The sequence below is a fragment of the Amblyomma mixtum genome, chromosome 9 (genome assembly GCF_055824585.1).
Source record: "Amblyomma mixtum isolate Tamu chromosome 9, ASM5582458v1, whole genome shotgun sequence".
In the NCBI taxonomy this organism is placed as follows: domain Eukaryota; kingdom Metazoa; phylum Arthropoda; class Arachnida; order Ixodida; family Ixodidae; genus Amblyomma; species Amblyomma mixtum.
This window is the reverse complement of record NC_143020.1, coordinates 60,535,887-60,557,685: the sequence shown is the minus strand read 5'-3', so window position 1 is coordinate 60,557,685 and position 21,799 is coordinate 60,535,887. Positions and strand designations below refer to the sequence as shown.

At 45.2% G+C, this 21,799-nt stretch overlaps 1 long non-coding RNA gene across 1 annotated transcript; it reads right to left on the bottom strand.

The window, feature by feature from the left end:
- Positions 1-10,562: 10,562 nt before the first annotated feature.
- LOC149329233 (uncharacterized) lies at positions 10,563-20,709 on the bottom strand. Its single transcript, XR_016285556.1, has 3 exons — positions 20,605-20,709; positions 19,298-19,422; positions 10,563-16,036 (listed from the first exon to the last, which is right to left on the bottom strand). It is a non-coding gene; the product is annotated as an uncharacterized LOC149329233 (long non-coding RNA).
- Between the last annotated feature and the right edge of the window lie 1,090 nt (positions 20,710-21,799).

Genomic DNA, 21,799 nt, shown 5'->3' with positions numbered 1-21,799 from the left:
TCAGGAAAAGTGAAAGACGAAAAGAAAGGTGCTTTCGTGAGAGCCACCGGCGACCGACCGAAGCAGTGGTAGCAATTAACTATGCGCGACTGTGTTTTTCAGGCGCACGGAAACGGGCTCACCACGGTACTCCGTGGAAGAATTCGCAAAATAAACTCACAGGAAGATGCCGCACAAGTAATCGCAACAAACAGCAAGAGGGTGTGAGAGCAGGGCTGAATGCTCGTTTGGAGTAGGCGGACAAGTACGAAATGTCGCCTTGAGTGCACGACGCCGCTTTTTCGCAGTACTTACCACAGTTCGGACAAGCCTGCTGCAGGGAGGGGTGCCGTCAAAAAATATTCCGTTGAGCCCGGTTCACCAGCTTGCCTCAAAAAACGCGCGTGATGGCGACGTGAAAAAGTAAAAAAACAAAACCTATCCAAGCAACTCTATGATCCAAGCAGAGCAAGCAACGTCTGGGTTTGAGAGTAAATGTAAACCATGGATAAATGATAATGGCTTTACCCTTTGTACCGGGAAGTAGCTTTCGCCACCTAGCCTATACTTCCCCCCATTGTTAATTTATTTTTATTTTCCCTTTCTTTCACTTTCGCTCTTAGAATGTCTAGTCTGGCTATCCTTTTCCCCTCCAAATTCACCCCTCCCTTGATTTCCGCCACCAATCCTCCAACTTCCATTCGTCAATGTCACGCTTTTCCCATCCACTCGCCCATCCTCCGACGACATTTTTTTTTTTTTTTAATTTTCAGCGTTGGCGCTCGCGGAAACGCTCGTTGCGCGCTTTTTGAGATCGGAGGCGAAATGTTTTGACGACACCCTTCCCTGCAGCTCTCTCCGTGCTCGGCTATCAGGACCTCAGGCCCAAAAGGTCGTGGTTCAACGGACGCGGGCGGCGTTGCCTGTCATGCGTTGCTAGTCCGACGCCAATAACCTTTCTGCAAACAGTTTATGGATGATAAGTATTTGTCACCACCACCATCGGACTCCAGACCATTTCCTGGACTGTGGACTCTGGTGCTGCCATATGGTGACCTCTATAATTGGAGAGACATATGGGAGAGGCCTTTGCCCTGCAGTGCGCATAGTCTGCCTGATAATGATGGAATGGGCACGAAAACACAGCGTCGTGCACGCATGGCGGCATTTCGCCGTGCCCGCCGAGCGTATTGTAGTGCAGTGCCTGTTATGCTCACATGCCGTTTTAGTGTCATATTTATGTATCTGAGTGATGTCTTTTTTAGAGTATAGGAGGTATTCACTGAGGCCGCGCTACCAGACGGCGCGAGCGTCGTCGCGGCAGGCGCGCCATGTTTGCGGTCGTTTCAGGCCAGCTCGCGCAGTGTCACGGTGCGCCGTAAGGTACCCGGCCTGAACTGTTAGTGATCCGTAACATATTTGTACGTTGTTGAATACGTCAGCGACCACTTATCCTTGTGGAGCGCGTATTGTGCATGAAGTTTGCAGCAGAATTCTTCTGTGCCGTGATATAACCGAGCTGCTTCAACTCGGCAGCAAAACTGGCTGGCTGCACGCAAGAACGTACACGACTTGCAGCTTTTAATATCAATTGATAACTGTCAGCTAGTCATGCAGGGCACATGGTGGATAAACAGCATGATTAATTACCGAAATTCCAGAACTGCCACCGCAGAAATTGATAATTCAAGCGCCTAGCTGTAGTCCGCGAACTGCTGACGCTTCTCAGACGTATGGTCTTTCAGCAAAAAGGCAAAGCGTCATAGCTGCCTTATTTACCCGACAGAACGGCCAAACAAATACTGTCATGCGCTCGCAGCACGAACGGCAGACACAGCGAGAATGTTTTGCAGTTTTGACTGTAGCTACGTAGCGCTGCTTCGTATGCACAAGACCGTTTTCGCAGCAACGCAGTGTGCAGCCATTCCGCTAGATTCAGTTGTAACACGTCACTTTCAGCAGGTAGAGATGACAAGTTAAGCTACAGCTAAGTGAACAGACCCTTCGAATTACTCACCTCTTCAAAAACGGCACTTCGGCCGTCGGCACCGCGGACGTCGGCACCCACAGCACGGCTCTTAGACTCACCCGCTTGTCAAGTAATTGCACCCTCTCATAGGTTTATATCCTTTAATTCCTTGGCCTGCCAGCACACTTAAGCCGTGCACAAGGTGGGCCTCGATGCCGGTGAATTCAACACGCGGCAGCAGTCTTGTATACGTCGCACACCATGCCGGTGCCTCCGCATTCCTGGGGGGGGGTGTCGACCTTTTCACAAAGTAGAACCTTCTGAGCGTGCCCGCTCTTTTCTATTTCGCACAGTTCACGGAGTATTCACTCAGTCACGCGGCGGCACGGGTCGGACAGAAATTACGTGCGGCGAGACGCGAAATACACTCACATTTCACCCATCACCAGCTATTCAAACGCTGCGGCTGGCTGCGGCGGCCGCGCGCGCGACCACCAACATGGCGAATGCCGCGCCGGCCGCTAGCGCCCCTTGCGGATGACGTCATGTGAATACCTCCTATATGATAGATACTTTATGAAACTTCTTGGGTGCGTCGACCTTCATCAAGCCTTTCTTCTTTTTTTCGGCGTACCCAACATCCGCGAGATTTTGACGAGCGAATTGAACTCTACATAAACGAGCATTCACTGCATTCAGTACCCCTCCTACCGCCTTGAAAATGTAGTCGCCTGGCATCGCTACCCATGCTACGATCCGACGTCGGTGGCTCGACGCTTGAAATCCCCTTCCTTTTAAAGCGAAAGCTTTACTGCGCCATATTTTGCGAGTTTCGCCGACCCCGTCGCTTTCACCTTCAGCCACTCCAGAGCTGCGCCGAAACCGATGAAGAGCGGGAGCTTCGAAAGCAAAGGAAACGCGAGCCCTGCGCCTCTGCCTTGGCCTCCCTCAGTCAGTTTCCACCGCAGTTCTGTACCTGGAGGCTCGTATTCCCGACCTTAACTCTCGTTTTCAGCTATTAACTGTCAGGACTTTCTTACGGGCATTTGAGTCTGCTTCTGGTGTGGCTACACCTATTTTTGTTTCCCACCCGGCTCTCTTCTTTAGTCATCATTGGCCAAGGTTTCGCCTCCCTCAGCTCATTTTTACTCAAAACCTTTTATCGGTCATTGGTATAGATCTCAGTTCTGTGTGTAGAGTAGGTTCTGCAACGTCCCCTGTGGATATTGCTTTTGATTATATATTTCCCACCTAATGCAAAGCATCTGCCGTCCAGGACCCTACTTAGTCTCCTCTCAGAACACCTTGACTCTTTCCCCCACCACAGTGTGATTGCTACAGATGCGTCCGGGGCTGGCCAGAACGCAGCCGTTGGCATTTTTTCTGAGGATCTCTCTTGGAGTTATTCACTTCGAGTCCCGGATTACACTCCCGTATTTCTAGCGGAGTTTATGGCTCTTGGGCTGGCTGCTTTAAAGATTCCCCCCAGTGTCTCCCAGGTGATCTTCCTGTCAGATTGCCTCTCTGTGTTGTTGGCGCTGGATTCTGAATGGGACGATCTATTGAGCCGCTCATTGAAGTATTTCATTCCTGGATGGGTGAAAGCGGTGCGCTTCGTCTGGATCCCAGGTCACTGCGGTATTTCTCAAAACGATGCAGCAGACTTTTTAGCAAAATCTGCTCTCAATGCACCGGTCGCCTGTAACGGCCCTAATCTGATCCTTTTCGGAATGTCTCGCTTTAAACGCTATCAGCATATTACCACTATGTGCAACGATCCCTTGCTGTCTACTATTGACTACCACCATCTCACGTACCCATGGAAGGTTCGTGCTTGTATATCCCGGCAGTGTGAGGTTGCAATGACACTCCTGCAGTGCAGAATTCCCCGCTTAAATCTTTATTTATGCAGATGCGGGTTCAGTCCCTCAAACCTTTGTGCGATTTGTGGAGAGGTGGAAACACTGGAGCATTTCCTACTCTATTGCCGGAGGTTTGCACTTCAGAGAAGGACGTATCTCGAAATTCCAATTTCTCGAATGGGACTCACTTTGTCGGTTCCGCTTCCTCTCTCCTTCGGTGCTAGCGCCAGAGGTTCCGCATTGCATCAAGTTTGCGATTTCCTCCACAATTACATAATTGCTACCGGCAGGTTCCCTTGCTAATGGTACCCAAAATGTCCGCATTGCAAAATCATTCAGAATTTTTTCTGGTATTCAATTCTCTAATCTTTATGCCGTTTTTTTTTTCATTCATTTCTTCCCGTTATTTCTTTAAATTCCATATTTAATTCCTTGCAATACGTACCCAAAGTTAATCATTAGCTTGGCACCAAAAGGTAATCCATTAGCTTGGCACCAATTTGCCTTCATTCGGCTCTCCTCACTGAACCCTGGCCAATCCCCCGTCGTGGGTATGTGCCATGCCACCAAGGCAACAACAACAACAGCGCGCATAACTGGCCCCCTGGACACCTTACCTAGTCGTGCTTTAATTAAGCTACGGCTATGCGGCGGCAGTCGACAGATGTGCGCTGCGTGCATTGGCTTTGACAACGTTGTGGCAGAAACGCGGCACTGAAGCCGTCGGCGTTGACAACGTTCTGTATTCCAATGATTTTGAGGAAAGGAAGGGCGCATAACTGGCTCCCTGGGTCAGTGGATGCCTCAGTCGCGCTTTGCGTTACGTGACAGTGATGAGGGAGAGATGTGGGCTGCATGCGTTAGCGCGACAACGTTGTGGCAGACATGCGGCACTGCAGCAATGGGTGAGCAACCTCTCTCTGTGTGTGCCGTAATAATCTCGCTGCACAGCGATTGTACTCGCACCTTCGGCTCATGGACTCACCTACGCCATGGGTATACCTAGCTAGCGCTTCGAGAAAGGTGGTGAGCATTTAACCGGGTGGACCGTTGGTATGTATTCCTTGAATGCAATGTGGGGGAAGAAACCAGTTGCTGCACACAAGGCAGCCATGCATAGTTTAACTGTAGTTTAACTGCCCCAATGTAAAATGAAAATTCCCTACTTTTCATTAAGATGAAGCTCTTTTGCAGCATGGCAGTGATGTGTGGCCACAGCTAAAGCAATCATTTGTTATAGACAACCGATGTTGCACGGAAGTTGGAAGTGAATTTACCAACCTTCATCCAAGAGTAGTCATCCGTGGGAATTTTATCCCATTACACGCTGATCAACTGCTTTAGTGGACTCCCTTTTCATATCATCATATCAGTCTGTTCTGCCACTAAATGTAGAAAATAATTCACATTAATTAACAAAGCTGCACATTGCAACAGTGCTGCCTCTGTGATTTTTTTTCTAGTGGGAGCTAATGCCGATGCTACAGGCCTCTCATTGTAGGCAAGAGCAGTGCGACTGCCCCGTATGCTTTCCAGTAGCACGTTTTGGTGGACCAACTGGTACACGGCTGGAATGTGACCTGGCTGTACAAACTAACTGCACAAGGAGACAGAACAGGGAGCAAGCATAGAGGCATCATGTTTGTTTTACCCAATCCTTCGTCTGTGCGTTTCTTCAGTTTGCATGAACAAATCATATTCATGCTTTCCTGTCTGGTGCCTTGCAAGTAACAAATGCGCCAACTGTGCCACCACACTTTCTACACCGTTTCCCATTGGTGCCAAATCTTTTTTTGTTGTTGTTTATGCATCAGATGTCCGTATGTGTATGTCAGGCTGCCATCGTTACACGTTTCTCTTGCAATGGGGTCCTTCAAATGCCTCACCCTTACTGGAAATGGGCAGTTGTCCTATCTTTCTAGTTTCAGTTTAATTTTTCATGCAGCGCAGAGAGCGAAATCCCCTGGAAGCAGTGTGCTGTTTCCTCAGCCACCTTGATTTTGTCTTCATAGTGTTAACAATGGATAGTTGCCACTGGCGTGGTCAGATGTATTGCAATGGCTGGTGGCCCACCATTTGGTGCATATATCTGCACTGCTTCTGTTGGTGCAAGGTTGGTGCCATTGCAGTTTTTAAGAATTTTTAACATTTTAGACAGCTTATTTTTAGTCTTACCAAATTTGTTGCAGATTAGGCACTGTATGTTGCCTCAGCACTTCCTTTTACCATGATGCTGATGCTTCAAGAATAATGCTAGGCTCTAATGTCTAGTTTCGTGTGGAAAGATAGACGTAGGGGAAATGCTGAATTGTAACTGCAAGTAGTATAATTTCTTGCCTTCAAAAGCAAAGCAACAGTTGTAGAATTTGAACTGGTTTATCATGGTTTCGTCAAAATACAATTTATCATAAAATTACATTGTTAGATTCGGCACCCATAGTAATCAAAAGCAATGTACCCACAGATATATCACTATTAGGCAATATTTAGGTATACCACTATTCGAAGAAAAGTGTAGGGCAGGTAGTGACCGCTGATCTGAATCATGAGAGGGAGGGAAATAACTAGAGGAATAAGCATGGGGCGGAGCGCATATGGCAGGTTCTCTCAGATCATGAATGGCAGTTTACCAATATCCCTCAAGAGAAAAGTACATAACAGCTGTATCTTACCGGTACTCACCTATAGAGCAGAAACGTGGAGGCTAACAAAGAGGGTTCATCTTAAGTTAAGGACAACGCAGCGAGCTATGGAAATAAAAATAATAGGTGTAGCATTAAGAGATCAGAAGCGGGCAGAGTGGGTGAGAGAACAAACATGGGTTAATGACATCCTATTTGAAATCAAGAGGAAGAAGTGGACTTGGGCAGTGCATGTAATGCGAAGAAAAAATAACCGCTGGTCCTTAAGTGTAACGGAGTGGATTCGAAGAGAAGGCAAGCGTAGCTGGGGGCGGCAGAATGTTAGGTGGATGGATGAGACTGAAAAGATAGCGGGCATACGGTGGTCGCAACTGGCAAAGGACAGGGTTATTTGAAGAGACATGGGAGAGGCCTTTGCCCTGCAGTGGGCGTAGTCATGCTGATGATGATGTCCTTTATGGATTGCCTTTGAGGTTAGGGATGCAAGCCGTGCCAAAATTTATAGTAGAGCCATGAATTAAAGCACTTTGTGGGAGGAATGTCATGAAAACCATACTTGACACTCATTCCCTGCTGATGTTGAGGAAGAGCGAGAAGCACTCACTGCAATGAGTTGTTTTTTGCGCACGTTGTTGTCAAGAATGGATTACTAACTAGCCCAAACCCACACTTTATTGAAAACAACTGAGCATTTGTTTTACTTTTTAATGCAAAATATGCAAGAAGACATCAGTTAGTCAATGAAGATTCATGAAACAGGACTAGGAATAAAGGGCTGGCTAGAAAGGGTTTGAAAAAAACAACATTTGATTAATGTTTTGCTACCACTCTCAAGTGGAGGAAGCATCGTGAATGTTACTTTTCTGCCCTTTATTACACCTAGAATGGCCCAGTTTTCAAAATGAAGTGGTGTGCGAGCATTCAAGATTTCTCTGCAGCTTCCACTCATTCAAACTTCTGCAAGAAAAAAATAATTTTGAAAGCAAAACTGCAAATTTTCCTGAGCTCAGCTGATTCTCCAACCTCTGTACAACAAAAGAAAAAAAGGTCTGTGGTATGTTTTAATGAGCGCTGGCACGCTTTACTCTCTTCTTTACTAGTTAACAGTTTACAGTTAGGCTGTTTGAACTGTCACGTGTTTGCTACCAACAACAGCCCTTGTCATGAGCTGTTTGAAAATTCTGACACTTGGAAGCACGAGAATCAGATTATGGAATGAGGCATTCGTGCATAAATATCGGTTCTCCACTATGTCGTCTTTGAGCGCACGCCAATGAGGGCCTTCCTATAAATGCACATCTCTAAGCTGCCACCTAAGACATAACAAGTGATGGCAGCAGGGTCTGAGTGAATGCTCTGAGGGCATTTGGGATATCATTCACCTGCTAAATTCTGATTTGGTTGCATAAGGCAGGCTAGCTGAGGAAGCTAGCTCAAAATGAAACAATAGAAAAACAGCCGATATTTAGAAAATAAAGCAGACTTAAAATTGTGTGCTAACACTTCAGAAAATAATAAGCCATTATTATTTGGCACAGAGACAATTCACTGAGAAATGGCAATGCATGTAGTTTAACGCAATTTTTTAATAATTGCCACTGAGACATCAGATAACTAGTAAAACCTCCAAAGTAAGCAGCAAATATCAGTAATATTTCAACACAACAAAGACTCTAGCCAAAAATGCAATGACAGAAAAACAGCTGATATACAGAAAAAATGGTATGCACATAATTGCATAGTCAATTCTTCCTATTGTCTGTCACACAACCTCTATATAAATAAATAAATAAAATAACTAAATAACCTCTGTTTTCCTGGCTATTCCCCAATCAAGCCAGAGCTGCCTTAACCTTAAGGCTCTACTTTGTCCGTACTGATAATTTAAAAGTTTTTTTTCCATGCAGAATTGAACAATGAAATCCCTGGAATAAAAAGATCACTCTTGTTGAAGTCATTTCCCAAAAAGAAATTTCCATTTATCTCATGTTACTCCAACTTAGATATTTGGCGTTCATGTCTCGTCCTCTGCCGTATTTCGTGTCATTCCGAGCTTAAGTGTCCCCTCCAATATTTCTTTATCACAAATTCACCAGCACAAAACAAAGCTTACAAACATGATACAACACTGACAGTGCTTAGCAAGCAGCACTAGTCACATGCTGGTTAGCTAGCATAATTCCAGCTGGTAGTAAGCAGCAGGACAGCTAGCTAAACATGTTACCAATCGATTTCAAGGAACACTACCATCCGTTTCATGTTCCAACTCCTTGTGGTGTTTCAAATTGCGCCTCCTACTGAATCTCTTTTGGCACAAGTCACATTGGAAGCGCTTTTCACCCTTATGGGATCTAACATGCCTCGCAAGACTTGTACGTGCTGTAAAGGCCATGGGGCACAGCTGGCACTGAAACGGCCTTTCACCCGTGTGGGTACGGATGTGTTGCACCAGGCTGTTCCTCCTTGCAAAGCTGCTACCACAGTGGTCGCAACGATAAGGACGCTCGCCAGTGTGAGTGCACTGGTGTCGCATCAGGTTTCCTTTTTTCGTAAAGCTGCTAACGCAGTGGTCACAATGGTATGGGCGGTCGCCAGTATGGATTCGGAGATGCTCTACTAGCCAGCTCCTCTGCAGGAATCTCTTGTTGCAGTGGCTACACTCGTGCAGCTTCTTTTCCACGCCTTTCTCCTTGCTGGCCTGAGTAGATCTCGTGGAAAGACTCGCAGAGCGACTCTGATGGCGTGAGTCTTGCCCGGGCGGTGCACCATGATCGGGCAGTGTGCTGACCGAACCTGCGTTTTAAAGGCGGAGTGTATGAAATTAAAATGCAGGAATCAACAACGCACAGTTCAGTTGGGGCTAGTGATAAAAGATGAATGTGGAAGATGCTTCTGTCAACAGCCATGGACGTTTATTGAAAGTTATATTCAGTAAATTGGCCTTAAAGAGAACTCAGGTCTGAAGGAAGGTACAGTGATGCTACTGGCAAACAGCACTTCGGAGATAATATTTGCCACATTAATGCAATAAGCCATAATTTTTTAACAAGAAACCGAAGATAGTGGAGCACAAAGCCTGGACCAGTTGGTGTTGAATGACCCTTATAAGTGGATTTAAATGTTTATCTACATGTTGCAACGGTGGTGCCCAATTCTAGAACAATGTGGAGCAGTTTGGTGCAATGTCTGGTTTGGTGCAAGGCTGACATTACTAAAGATACCACTACTGCAAATTCTGCATGCTGTTGAAAAAGCATTTGAGCCTGCAGAGAAATGTCCTGACTACCAACAAAAATAGGGCAGCCTCTGTAACCCAGCCAAAGTCACTGCCTTTGACCCGTTTCATGACAGACACTGCCCTCAGTTCTCCCATGCGGGCTTAAAGGAGTACAGACGCCTAAGTTTTGGGTGCGTGTTTTCTTCTTTATAATGAGGCGTGAGACATTATTATACACGGTTACCGCGTGGTATCCTCCAACGACTGCTAAATAATTTATAACTGAGTTTTCATGTCATGCTGTTTCAGTTCTGGCGATGGCTGTGACGTCAAAGAGAGGTTATAGGTTACGTGAGGCATGAAAAACTGCAGTATAATCGGTGCTTTCACATAAATTGTCATTCCTGCTCTTGAGGAAGGCTGCTTCAGCACTGTACTGAATTAAAACAACGAAGCAGTGATTATATCACAGTTTTTCCATGCCTCACGCGGCCTATAACCTCTCGTTGATGCCACAGCTATCGTTCTGCTGTTGAAACCGAAACAGCATAACAGAAAAATTCGATTATAAATTATTTAGCGGTCGTAGGTGAATGCCACTTGGTGATTCGTGCAAAGTAGAGAATTCCGCATCATTATAGATAATAAAACATCACACCAAAATTAGGTGTCTATACTCCTTTAATACCTAATGAGTGCCAGTCGGCGGAGCATAGCAACAGAGCACACAGCCATTTACAGCACTTTTCCTGCGAAAACTAAGCCTTCTATTACTTCCATCCTGCTCATTGAATGACAACCTTCAGAAAAGCACTCCTGGGAAAAAACTGAAGAACCTAACCTGTTGAATTCTGTCCAAGGGGTACACAGGGCTTGCAGTCCCCGATGCTCAAGCCTGCATTTGAAAGCAAGACAGAATACACCACTAAGACACAAGACTCTACTGCCAGAGCACAAGTGGTGTTATGTGCATGAAGAAGTGAATGTGGAATACAATCTCGTGCAACAGATGTGCCAGTTTGCGTAAAGTAGATTCACGAAGATGAACTTAAGGATAAGTCAGCTAGAAAGCAAAAATTTGACTTTTAATTGCTAACTGCATCCAGAAGAGGACAACGCTTAAGCTCTCAAAAAACTAACGAATACGTGCAGAAACTGGAAAGCTATCGCAACCAATCAATGCCTGACCATGGCACATGCACAATTACTGGCTTCATAAAAAGGGATACAAGTCAGTCTATACAACCATAAGAACTAATGAGTGTTAAGGTGACTCGCATTTCCAACGCCAAAGATGGCAGTGAAGGCGACCATCTCTTGGAATGGGCTAGTAAAAGCTGTGAAGAATAATCAATAAAAGTATTTGTAATGTGTCACCAGCTGTTCCATTATTGTGTGCAGAATTTGTAGCAATGCTGCATTGTTTTTACAGGCATTTTACGACACATACACGTCTGACTGATGCAACCACACTTGGACAAAATTTGAAAAAGTGTAGGTCGTAGATGAGTAAATCTCGTAAATCTGACACTGCTTTGTACAAGACAGTTTACGATCAATAGCCCACAGAGCTCTAGAGAAACAGTGGGCAAGCATTTTTTTTTAAAGCAGCTTCACATTAAAACAAGAAACTGCCCAGCTGAAAGATAATTCAGTCTACATCACAATCCCAGCTTGAAATTAAAACATGGTGATACACACAATGAATTCTCAATGGGCCCTGAAATTGCCTAGAACGTCCTGCGGATGTTTGGGATGTTTGGGAGTACTTCAACACCTCACACAATAAAATGCGACCTGCTATAAAGAAGCCTCAAAAAGTAATCAAAGATGTCAGGGTGCAGGCTAAATGCACACAGCAACAAATACTGTTTTGACAGTGTCAGTAAATGCTATGCGCATGACAGGTAGGTCACTTGTGACCAACCACAACGAATCACAGTGTACTCTTCAGCAACACCACAGAAATTCCAGTAAAAAAGTCAACAGCGGCAAAAACACTACAAAGCAAAATTCATCACACAATATTGACAGAAACAGCTTTGTGCAGCTGCTGTGTTCTGAAAGCCCTAATCATTAAACAAATCAAGTTATAAAAAAGACTAGTTCCGAGGTGGTACAGCCCCATCAAATGATTTAAGCAAGCATCAGCATGAGACACACAATAAAGAATGATGCGTAAACACAGAGGCACACAAAGGTTAATTATTCCAATGCATACAGTTTTCTTCTACGGAGGTTTCTGCTTGTTAATTTACACACTTGTACTGAACGATCACATAATATCCAGCACACTTCCACTTATATGCCATCGCACATAATGTCACACACGAAGACCTTCATAATAAACATCACTTCTGTTTTGCCAATCCGGCCATGGTCTATGAACAGGACGAGGTCTGATTCATCCCATTTTGCAGTAAACATTGGCCTAATTTCTTATCCCCGCTATTCTTCTTTTTAATTGACAACAATGTTTTGAAAACAACAGTCCTTTGTCTTTAAGGATGAGAACCAGCAGTACATTTTTTTAATTCCTCCAAGTCACAAATTGCACTGCGCAAGAGAACACAGGTGGGAGGTTGACATTTGATCGATGCATGAAATTCGTTGTGCTCCACGTGTGCCACAACTCAAACGTTACGTAATCTTATGCAGTGCTTAATCTCAAGCCTTCAAGAGACAGCCCTTTTACCAGAGTAACACACATAGTTTAAGCTCTGCAGCTCTCGAGCCAAAAAACAAGAACCCAGCACCTCCTAAGTATTTTCAGTGACCACCGAAAATGCTGCTTCACTGCCACACCCTTTATTCCCTCCCTCCTCTTTTCTGACCTCTGCCTGCCTCCAGTCGGACTGCCGGTTGTCATTCCCCAAAAAAAAGAACTCATCAAGTGTTTCTAAAATGGGCTCAAATAAACAAAATTTCGTTTTTATGACAGTGCCCCCTTTCCTTATTAGTAAATCCCTGCGATTTAAGCAGTTCCAGCAAAACAATTTCCACCCCAATTTGTGCACGAAACAGTGAAGCCAGGGCAGGTTGGTGGATGTGGTCTCGGAGCTTTTTTCCTCTGTCAACTTGCACAGCTTGGCTTATGAATACTGGCCTGCAAAATGACGTGGAGCAAAGAAGCATCACTACAAGAAAAAAAAGTCGGCAGAGACACTTACGACTGCTTACATGCGAGGAGGTGCAAGCCCGCCCGCTCACTTTCTAAACGCAGTCGACATGCGCTGCCGCGTGATGCAACCTGATGCCACACTTTTGGCAATTCTACCTCTGCATGGCTCTAGGTGGCTGCCACAGCGATGCTGCCACACCCCTTCTGATCTGTGCGCTCATACGCTTTATGAGTATGACTTGATAGCTAATGGGTTAACACCCATATATGCAGAATTGGTCGTTCTTTGCTTTACATTCACAGATCCCTTGGAGTCCTCGTACCACTTCTGGTGCAGCGGTTAAGTGGTGTGCCACTGCCCTGGAATGGCAGGTGCTGCCATCGATGGCATTTGCGCAATCCAGGTTGCTCTTCCCCAGCAACCTCGCACGACTAATCATTAATGCGACCGCCACCTGCCAGGTTGCATTCCAATGTGCCGACTGTCTGCATGAGGACGCCATCCTTTAAGGGTACCACTGAGTATTATCACGCACATGCGGATTTTCACTTAATGGGGCAAGTAAGGCTTACGCCTTAAACGCCCAATCCCACATGCAACGAGGCTTGTGTGTCTTTGTGTAAATGACAGTGCACAAAGCAGAGGTGACAAACCACAAAAAGCACATCTGACTACACATCCTAATGCCTTCTTTTGCAGGCCCAAAATTTAAAAGAATGTGGACTGGAAAAGAGAGGTGCGACCAACATTGTGCTACCAAATTTCTGTACACATTTTAGAAAAGAATATTTCCTCCTGGCAGAAATGCAATGTCACTTGTGTATCTTTGACGTTTCTCTTAATTTCAGCTCGCCTAGTCTGGCTAGTTCTCTTTGCACAACCACATGGGGTCTCATGTACCTAACTTTGCATACGCAAATCACTGAACATGCTGTTTTAAAAGATATATGCACGAAGGTGACAGTCTCAACAGGCTGCAACAGTATGTTGCCTTTGAAGGTTTTCCCTCGGGCAAGCTGTACTCTTTGTCCTCATAATACTGGTAACCATAACTACGAACTGAAACAAAGCATAGTATTTCATCACAATGACGAATATTTCCTTGTACACTTTCGGATTTCCAAGCCGGAGTTCAAGCTATGTCGGAAGTTCCAGCCTCACAGTCTGAGCAAATAATCTTCACCCCGTGGATACACTCACACTCACCGCTTTCATATTCATCTAAAAGTTTAGGGTATTTGCATGCATCCCCCTCACTGCCAGGAAGCAGCACATGACTTTTAGCGCCCTTGAAATGTCAGTCTTCCCGCGACGCCATGGTTGTGCTCAAAAGAAGCGGCGAGAAAGAAAAAAATTTTTGCCTGCAACATATTTTCAACACTGGTGAGCAACTAGTCATCTGGCACGAAAGCTAGTGTCCAAAAATTAGCAGTTAAGCATATAGAGCCATTTGCTGATACATACATAAAGCATTTATTTTTAAGCACGGACGGTGAATTGCCTTCTTTGGAAGTGAATGGGTTAAGGTAACGGAGTAGCAGCATAGCAGGGGCCAGATGAGATTAGGAAGTTTACGGGCATAAGGTGGCTGCAGCTGAGACAAGGCAGGGTTAATTGAAGGTATACAGGAGGAGCCTTGTTGTACAGTGGTCGTAGTTAGACTGATGATGATAATTAATGCAGCAGACAACTGCGTGTTTGAAAGGCATGTGGTCGCACTCATGGCCTTATACGTGTGCACACACCAGACAATACTACTAATGTGTATGTAAATTTATAGGCCTTGAACAGTGAGGCAATCGGAAAGTAAAGGTTGGAAGCAGTTTGAAGGGTTCATTCTTGGCAGCTTGTTGTACCTGGCTTACACCAGCCTGCAAAATCAAGTCAAGCAAGACAATAAGCACTTTGAAAACTCATATTCTCCTAAAGGAGGTGCTTATATGCTCTGTAGATTAAACAGTCATAATCTGGCAGCCCAGTGTTAATTTCAAGGGCAGATTGGCTAACCTCAAGAGCCCTGGGTAGGAACAGATATGCTTGTGGAGAAGTAGTGCTAAGATACATGAATGCATTGGGACCAGATAGGGATGATTCTGTTACTGAAGTGGGAACATATTTTATCATAGTATAAAATGGCTTTATTTCCATGCATGAAAGTCTGTTTTAGTGCCTCTATAAAATCCTTTAAGGCAGCCCAGTGGATCAAGAATGGCATGATACATGCCACAACGGTTGCCTTTTGATTCCTTCATAGTAAAGGTGTTCCTGGTGGTAGCGAACACCATGACGAGCTCACTACATCACTCAACGTGAGAATAAGATCGGAAGGTAATGCATATAGACAAAAAAAATAAGAACTCTCAGGCGAGCCTCGGTAGGTCGTTTGAATGCATTCATATTTTCTGTTGCTGCTGATACATGTGGAATTGGTCATCCTTTACTTTACATTCATAGATCACTGGGAGTCCTCATTCCACTCCTGGCACAGTGGAGCAGCAGTTAAGTGGTGCGCCGCTACAGCGACAGGTGGCTGTTCCAAGCTTAGCCACCGGTGGGGCTTGTGATACCAATGTTGCTCTTCCCGAGCAACCTCTCATGACCATTCATTAATTTAGCTGCCACCTGCCACGGTGGGCAAGTCGTGAAAACATCACAAGGTTTGCAACACGCGCCACCGGTCACCATTTACATAGTACAGACGCTTCCAATGCGAACGCATTAAAAGCAAGCATCGATTCTGCCAAGCTGAGATGATACCCGGGCTAAACATCTGCTGGCACTTGTCACTGATTAGGTACTCAAGGCAATGTGAGAACAATGTGTTTTTCCCAGCCTCGTATTTTTAAAACGCTGTTTATTGTAGAAGCAGCTGGCACTTGCTGACGATGTTGACTGCAGAGAACTCTCAATCCATGAGTTCATGCAGCTGAACAACACGGCCAAAACTGAAAGCAACGAACATGACCACCAAAATACAAGACAAGGTAGTCAACGTAAGCTTAAAATTGCTCTGCAGTCCATACATGGTTGCTGCCAGACCTAGGCCTGCCGTGTTATTGGCACAACCCGATGGGTTGTGATATGCGTAACTTAGCACGCAGTCACCAGAAATTCAGAGCACTGGATGTCCCATTTGAAAGGATACAAGCTTGAGGATACTATATGAATAGTTTTTCAGCAGTTATCCAACAAAACTCTTCCTCTGGCAACTAGTACTTCTTCTCCCTCCAATATGCTTGCTTTGCCTGAAAATAACACAGAAAAGCAGACTCAGCAGAGGGAAAAAAATCTCAATGCCAGAAACACAGTATTCTGCTACTGTTCCAACAACTGTGCTCTCGGGAAGGCAGAGAATACAGCATGATCAATGGTCACCAGAGCCCCTTGATATCTCAGCAGCAGCTATTAAAATGTGGGAAGACATTACACCTTGCTTCAAAATCATGACAGCACAGAAGGACGATTTCGGTCATCTTTCCCGTCACTCATCGGGACAACGAACCATTCATGCCTCTGGACACTAGGCAGTAGCCTGTGCACATTTTAGCGGTATCCTCAGCCTCTTCCCATTTTCCACAGCTCTTGGTTGTTGGAATAGTGTTTTGGCGCAGCCTTAGCACCATTTCATCAAAAACCACCAATTTGTAGCAGCATCCAGCAAATTTAATGCAATGGTATTGCTGCGACCGAAGACTGTAATGGCAGCGTGAATCCATCATGTTCGTAAATTTTAACGGCACAAGGCCACCATTGGCCAAAGAGTGTCATGACGCAAGGTGTTTTTCGTCTACACAAGGTGGGGTCGAAGATCTATTTTCCAAGCACGTCACCCCAAGTAAGCCAAGCACCAGGCCAGGGAAAAGCTTAAACGCATTGTAGTATCAGTGGGCACTCGGTGGCACTGGGAATCGAACCCTGCACCTCTTGCAAGTGGAAGCTCAAACCACAAGGCCACCACTGCATTCAAACTGCTTCCAAGCCAACTAACTGTCTTTGTAAACCATTACTAGAGCACTTCCGACTCGTACTTATTGATAAAAAATCATAACGCAGCTCTGCTGTTAGTGATAAAAGGCCACCATCGTCTGGAAGACATTGAAGTAATGAGCATTAGCTGTTTGGTTTACTAGAATTGATATGAATGAGATGCGAGATGTGCTGTTTTCTAGTTGCTGCCATAGATGGCGCTGTGATCGCAAAGTGGTAGCAGACCCCACGAAATCCCGAAACGTGATGAGTAAGAACTAACACTCTTGAAAGCATCAAAGGCTCTGAAACCACCTTTAGCAAGAGCCAGAATAGGTCTCTGCAAGTGTGCATGAAGGCGCATCATGCTGTCGCTAGCCACACAGTGAAGACTGGCATCTGGCCTAGCCAGCCTTGCATACAGCACGGTCAATCTTGCACAGAAAACAAGCAAATTTTCATCGCGAAAGCTTCGCCTAAAACACAGGAACAGAATAAAAATATCTGAAGATAAGTTTGCAAACGCGCAAACTATCCTGCGGCAGTATCAAAGGCTTGGCAAATGTCATCAATCAACAACTGGAGCAATGAATTTTGACTTGCTTCTTCTCTGACACAGTACTATCTTAGCTGTACAGCACGCCTATGGTTCCAACATCCAAAAGGGCGGGCTACTAAACTGAAGCAACAAGCATCAATACTAGCCAGCTCACATGTCACAGAAGGATACTTAAATCTGTCCTAGCTCATGTTTTGTCACTGTTGACACACATCAATCAAATGAAAATGTGGCACTGCTCTGAATGAAAGAACTGACCAGGGACCGTATTCCAACTTGCGACCCTTTCGGCACCACCCAACTGGCCGAAACACTCGTGGCTCATTCACTTCCAGTTTTGGCGAATGACACGTTGCCAAAAGAGACCCCCCAAGTTGGGAAACATGTCCAGGTAACTGATAATACAATTTTGCTGGCAAAAAGTGATAGTTACACTTTAATAGTTCCCCTACTTATACCACTGCAGACCATGCTAGCCGTAAGAGCCTCGTGTTATTGTAAAGAACCAACATAACACTAAATGAAAGTCTCAGAGGAAGCATAGCACATAGTCCATGTTAAAACTGATAACACTAAAGGTAAGCTGTCTAAATTACCAACAAAAACTGAAAATATACACACTAGAGCACTGCACGGGCTTATCCGAAAGCCTGAGCCGACAAGCTGGGCTGGGTACAACAAATTTTTGCCAGGCCTGGGCCCAGGATTTGGGTTTCAGGCTCAGGCTAGGGCCTGTATACTTGGGGGCCTGAGCCAGGCTCAGGCATGTGCAGTGAACAGGTACATTAACTGAGTGCCCATTTCTTATATTCTTATGGGGTTAACGAACAGCAGGTCACGACATTTAGAGCCAGTGTTTAACTATTTCCACAGTACAAACTTATTTATCTTCAGTAATATGTCATGTGATATGTTGACCGTGCAAAAATTAGAATACAGAAAACCCAACAATTCAGGCAAAACAGCATATATACCACTCTTTGCAAAGCTCTCAACTTCTGAAGCACTGTAAGTCTTACCAATTAACACAGTTGCTTGCCGCCTTCTTACAGCTTCGCAAAATTGTAATGCATGAAGCATAAGTATGGCATCTGCGCACATGTAATCTTGCAAATCTGGGCCTTGGAGGGTGCATCCAATAAATGCTTAGCGCACAGAGCCCACATAGTGTGGTTTCTTTCCTTTCACTATGTGTGTTCGTGCTAAGCACTCTTCATAATGTATGACACAATATTTATGAGACTTCTCTCCTTTGTCTATCAAGTCTTCCCTTCTTTTTTTTTTCAATTTTTGTGCCCTTTAATTCAACAAAAGCTACCTAAACTAATTGTCTAAGGTCCGAGTGCATTAACGCTCAGTTTCAGCAAAGTATGGGACATGTAAAAGATGACAGCTGAACAGCAAAATATGCCCGAGCCCAGCTGACGTTCCTGCATTTTTTGTTTTCTTGCTAAATGTTAAGACAAGCGAAAGTGGGAGAAGTAGCTGCTTGAACAGATACAAGCAGACACCTCGCTTTTTGGTCTCGCGTGACTTCTTGAGTGTTGGTGGCGAACCGATTGCAATCTTAGAGGCTGTTTGACATAAGCGCGGGAAGATTAAATCCGAAACTAAGAAGCAAATAACGAGCTTCGGTTGATTACTTTCTGCAGATTGGTATGTGTGGCATTAAAAGCGCTACACTTCGTTATGGGCCAAAAATATTCAAAAGTACCAAATCAACCTGAGGCAGAAAGAGAATTTTACACCTCTCTTCTAACAACGATAGACTATTTTTCATTGAAATTCATAGTAACAACAACATTTGAGCTTCTGTAGCATGCTTACAGCTTTTGTGTTTCAGGCCTGAGCCGGGCTGGGTAGGTAAGAGCATCCTCGGCTTGGGCAGGACATGTATTCGAGAAAGCAGGCCCGGCTCAGACGGGTAGTGGGTACCGGGCCGGGCCAACAATTACGGCCCGTGAAGTACTCTTATACACACCAAATGCTGGGCCATCAGTCCGTGCAGCAGGCCCCGCCAATAACAGCAGTCCACTATTAACAATGTGAAGATGGAACCAAGATGACGAATGTTTACTTCCAGGGCATCCTTGCCTACACATTCACCTAAAAGCGAGGACACAGGTAATCAGAAAAATGCAACAAATGTCTACTCCCAGAATGGGTAGGACATGTGAAGGATCCTTTTGCAACAAGAAGGAAAAAAAAAAGGTATAACGATGGCAGCTGCAGTTTGATGCACACACAGGTGTATAATGCGTAAGCAAGACAACGAAATTGCACCAATCAAAAACAGTAGAAAATCTGCGGACCTGCAGTCTTCCCTACAACTTCCTCAAAAGCAAATGAAATAGCTTTCAAAGCAAGACTTCAAGCCATGGCCACTGTCCTTCTCAGAACCAAAAACAAATCTAATGGCCACAGAGGTGGCACTGTAACACATCTTTGCAGAGTAATGTGCATCATTTATCACAGGCGCTTAACCAAATCGTTAGAACAGACTAAAGAAAAGGCAGTCCCCTGAAGGTGCTGTTCAGCCTGTAATGGGATGAACATTCCCAGAGCCATCTCGTACTCGCATGACTACTCTCAAATGAAAGCTGGTAAATTCACTTCTAGACTTCCCCGCAGCGTCAAATGACAATAGCAAATTACTGTTTTCGTCGCGATGGTCCACGGCAAAATCCAAGCTCTGCCGAGGAGCTTCATCTTAATCAAAAGTAGATCAGTTTCAGTTCATATTGAGGCAACCTACAGTTAACCTCGTGCGCGCAACAGATTTTTGGCGCCGTACTGCAATACTCCGCAAGGATACATAACAAACGGTCCAGTTAAATGCTCCCCACCTTTTGTGAAGCAAAGACCATGAAGCTGAGAGAAAGGAAATAGTTTCCACAGTCGCTGTGCAGCATGATTTTTACGGCACACACCGAAGGCACACAGAAGTGATTGTTCCTACCAAAACCGCAGTGGTCATGTACGAAATAGATGCGTTCAGGAAAAATGAAAGACGAAAAGAAAGGTGCTTTCGTGAGAGCCACCGGCGACCGACCGAAGCAGTGGTAGCAATTAACTATGAGCGACTGTGTTTTTCGGGCGCACGGAAACGGGCTCACCACGGTACTCCGTGGAAGAATTCGCAAAATAAACTCACAGGAAGATGCCGCACAACTAATCGCAACAAACCACAAGGGGGTGGGAGAGCAGCGCTGAATGCTCGTTTAAAGTAGGCGGACAAGTACGAAATGTCGCCTTGAGTGCACGACGCCGCTTTTTCGCAGTACTTACCACAGTTCGGACAAGCCTGCTGCAGGGAGGGGTGCCGTCAAAAAATAATTCGTCGAGCCCGGTTCACCAGCTTGCCTCAAAAAACGCGCGTGATAGCGATGTGACAAAGTAAAAAAAAACAACAACTATCCGAGTAGAGCAAGCAACGTCTGGGTTTGAGAGTAAATGCAAATCATGGATAAATGATAATGGCTTTACCCTTTGTACCGGGAAGTAGCTTTTGCCACCTAGCCTATTGTTCTCCCATTGTTACTTTATTTTTCTTTTCCCTTTCTTTCACTTTCGCTCTTACAATGTCTAGTCTGGCTATCCTTTTCCCCTTCAAATTCACCCCTCCCTTGATTTCCGCCACCAATCCTCCAACCTCCCTTTCGTCAATGTCACGCTTTTCCCATCCACTCGCCCGTCATCCCCAGTAAATCCCAGGCTGTTGCTGCTCCTCCATGGTTGCTGCCCCCTCTGGGAGGGCTGGGCGGAGTTCTGCGCACCTCAAAACCAAGTGCTCTATGGTCTCCGTTTCCGTTTTACAAGCAGAGCACAAAATAACCACTTCTTCAAATTTGGACCTGTACGTTTTTGTTCTCAGAGCCCCTGTCCTAGCCTCAAAAAGCGGTGAATGCCCCGCGAATTATCGAATAATCGCTCTTTTTTGATGTCCTGTTTTCGTGTCCTATATATGCCTAGCGCCGATTTTTCCTGCATTCATTCTTTCCACATCTTTCTTTCCGTCTCCTTTACCTCCGCTTTCACGTTAGTATTTTGTTGCGTCCCATCCCTCACCCGTAAATACTTCGTTCTTAGCTTTCGGGTTCTATTTGTCCATTTTGTGTTTATACTTTTCATGTACAGATACTTGTACACCTTTTCTGCCCACCATTTGGGTTAGTCTCTGATCATATTTCAGTTTGCTGATTGCCTCCCGAACCTCGAACGACGCCCAACCCATATCTCCCTGGACTCCCTCATTCGGAGTGTTCCCATGAGCTCCCAAGGCTAGCCTTCCTACACTTCTTTGTCTGACCTCCAGCTTTGACTGCAATTCTGATTTCATGCACAGGACTGCATTTTCAAATGTGAAGCCAGGTACCATGATTCCTTCCATACCCCTCTAACCACCTCATACCTATTATAGCTCCATAGTGCTCTATGTTTCATAATGTCTGAATTCCTTTTTCCTATCCCTCAGAATCCTCTC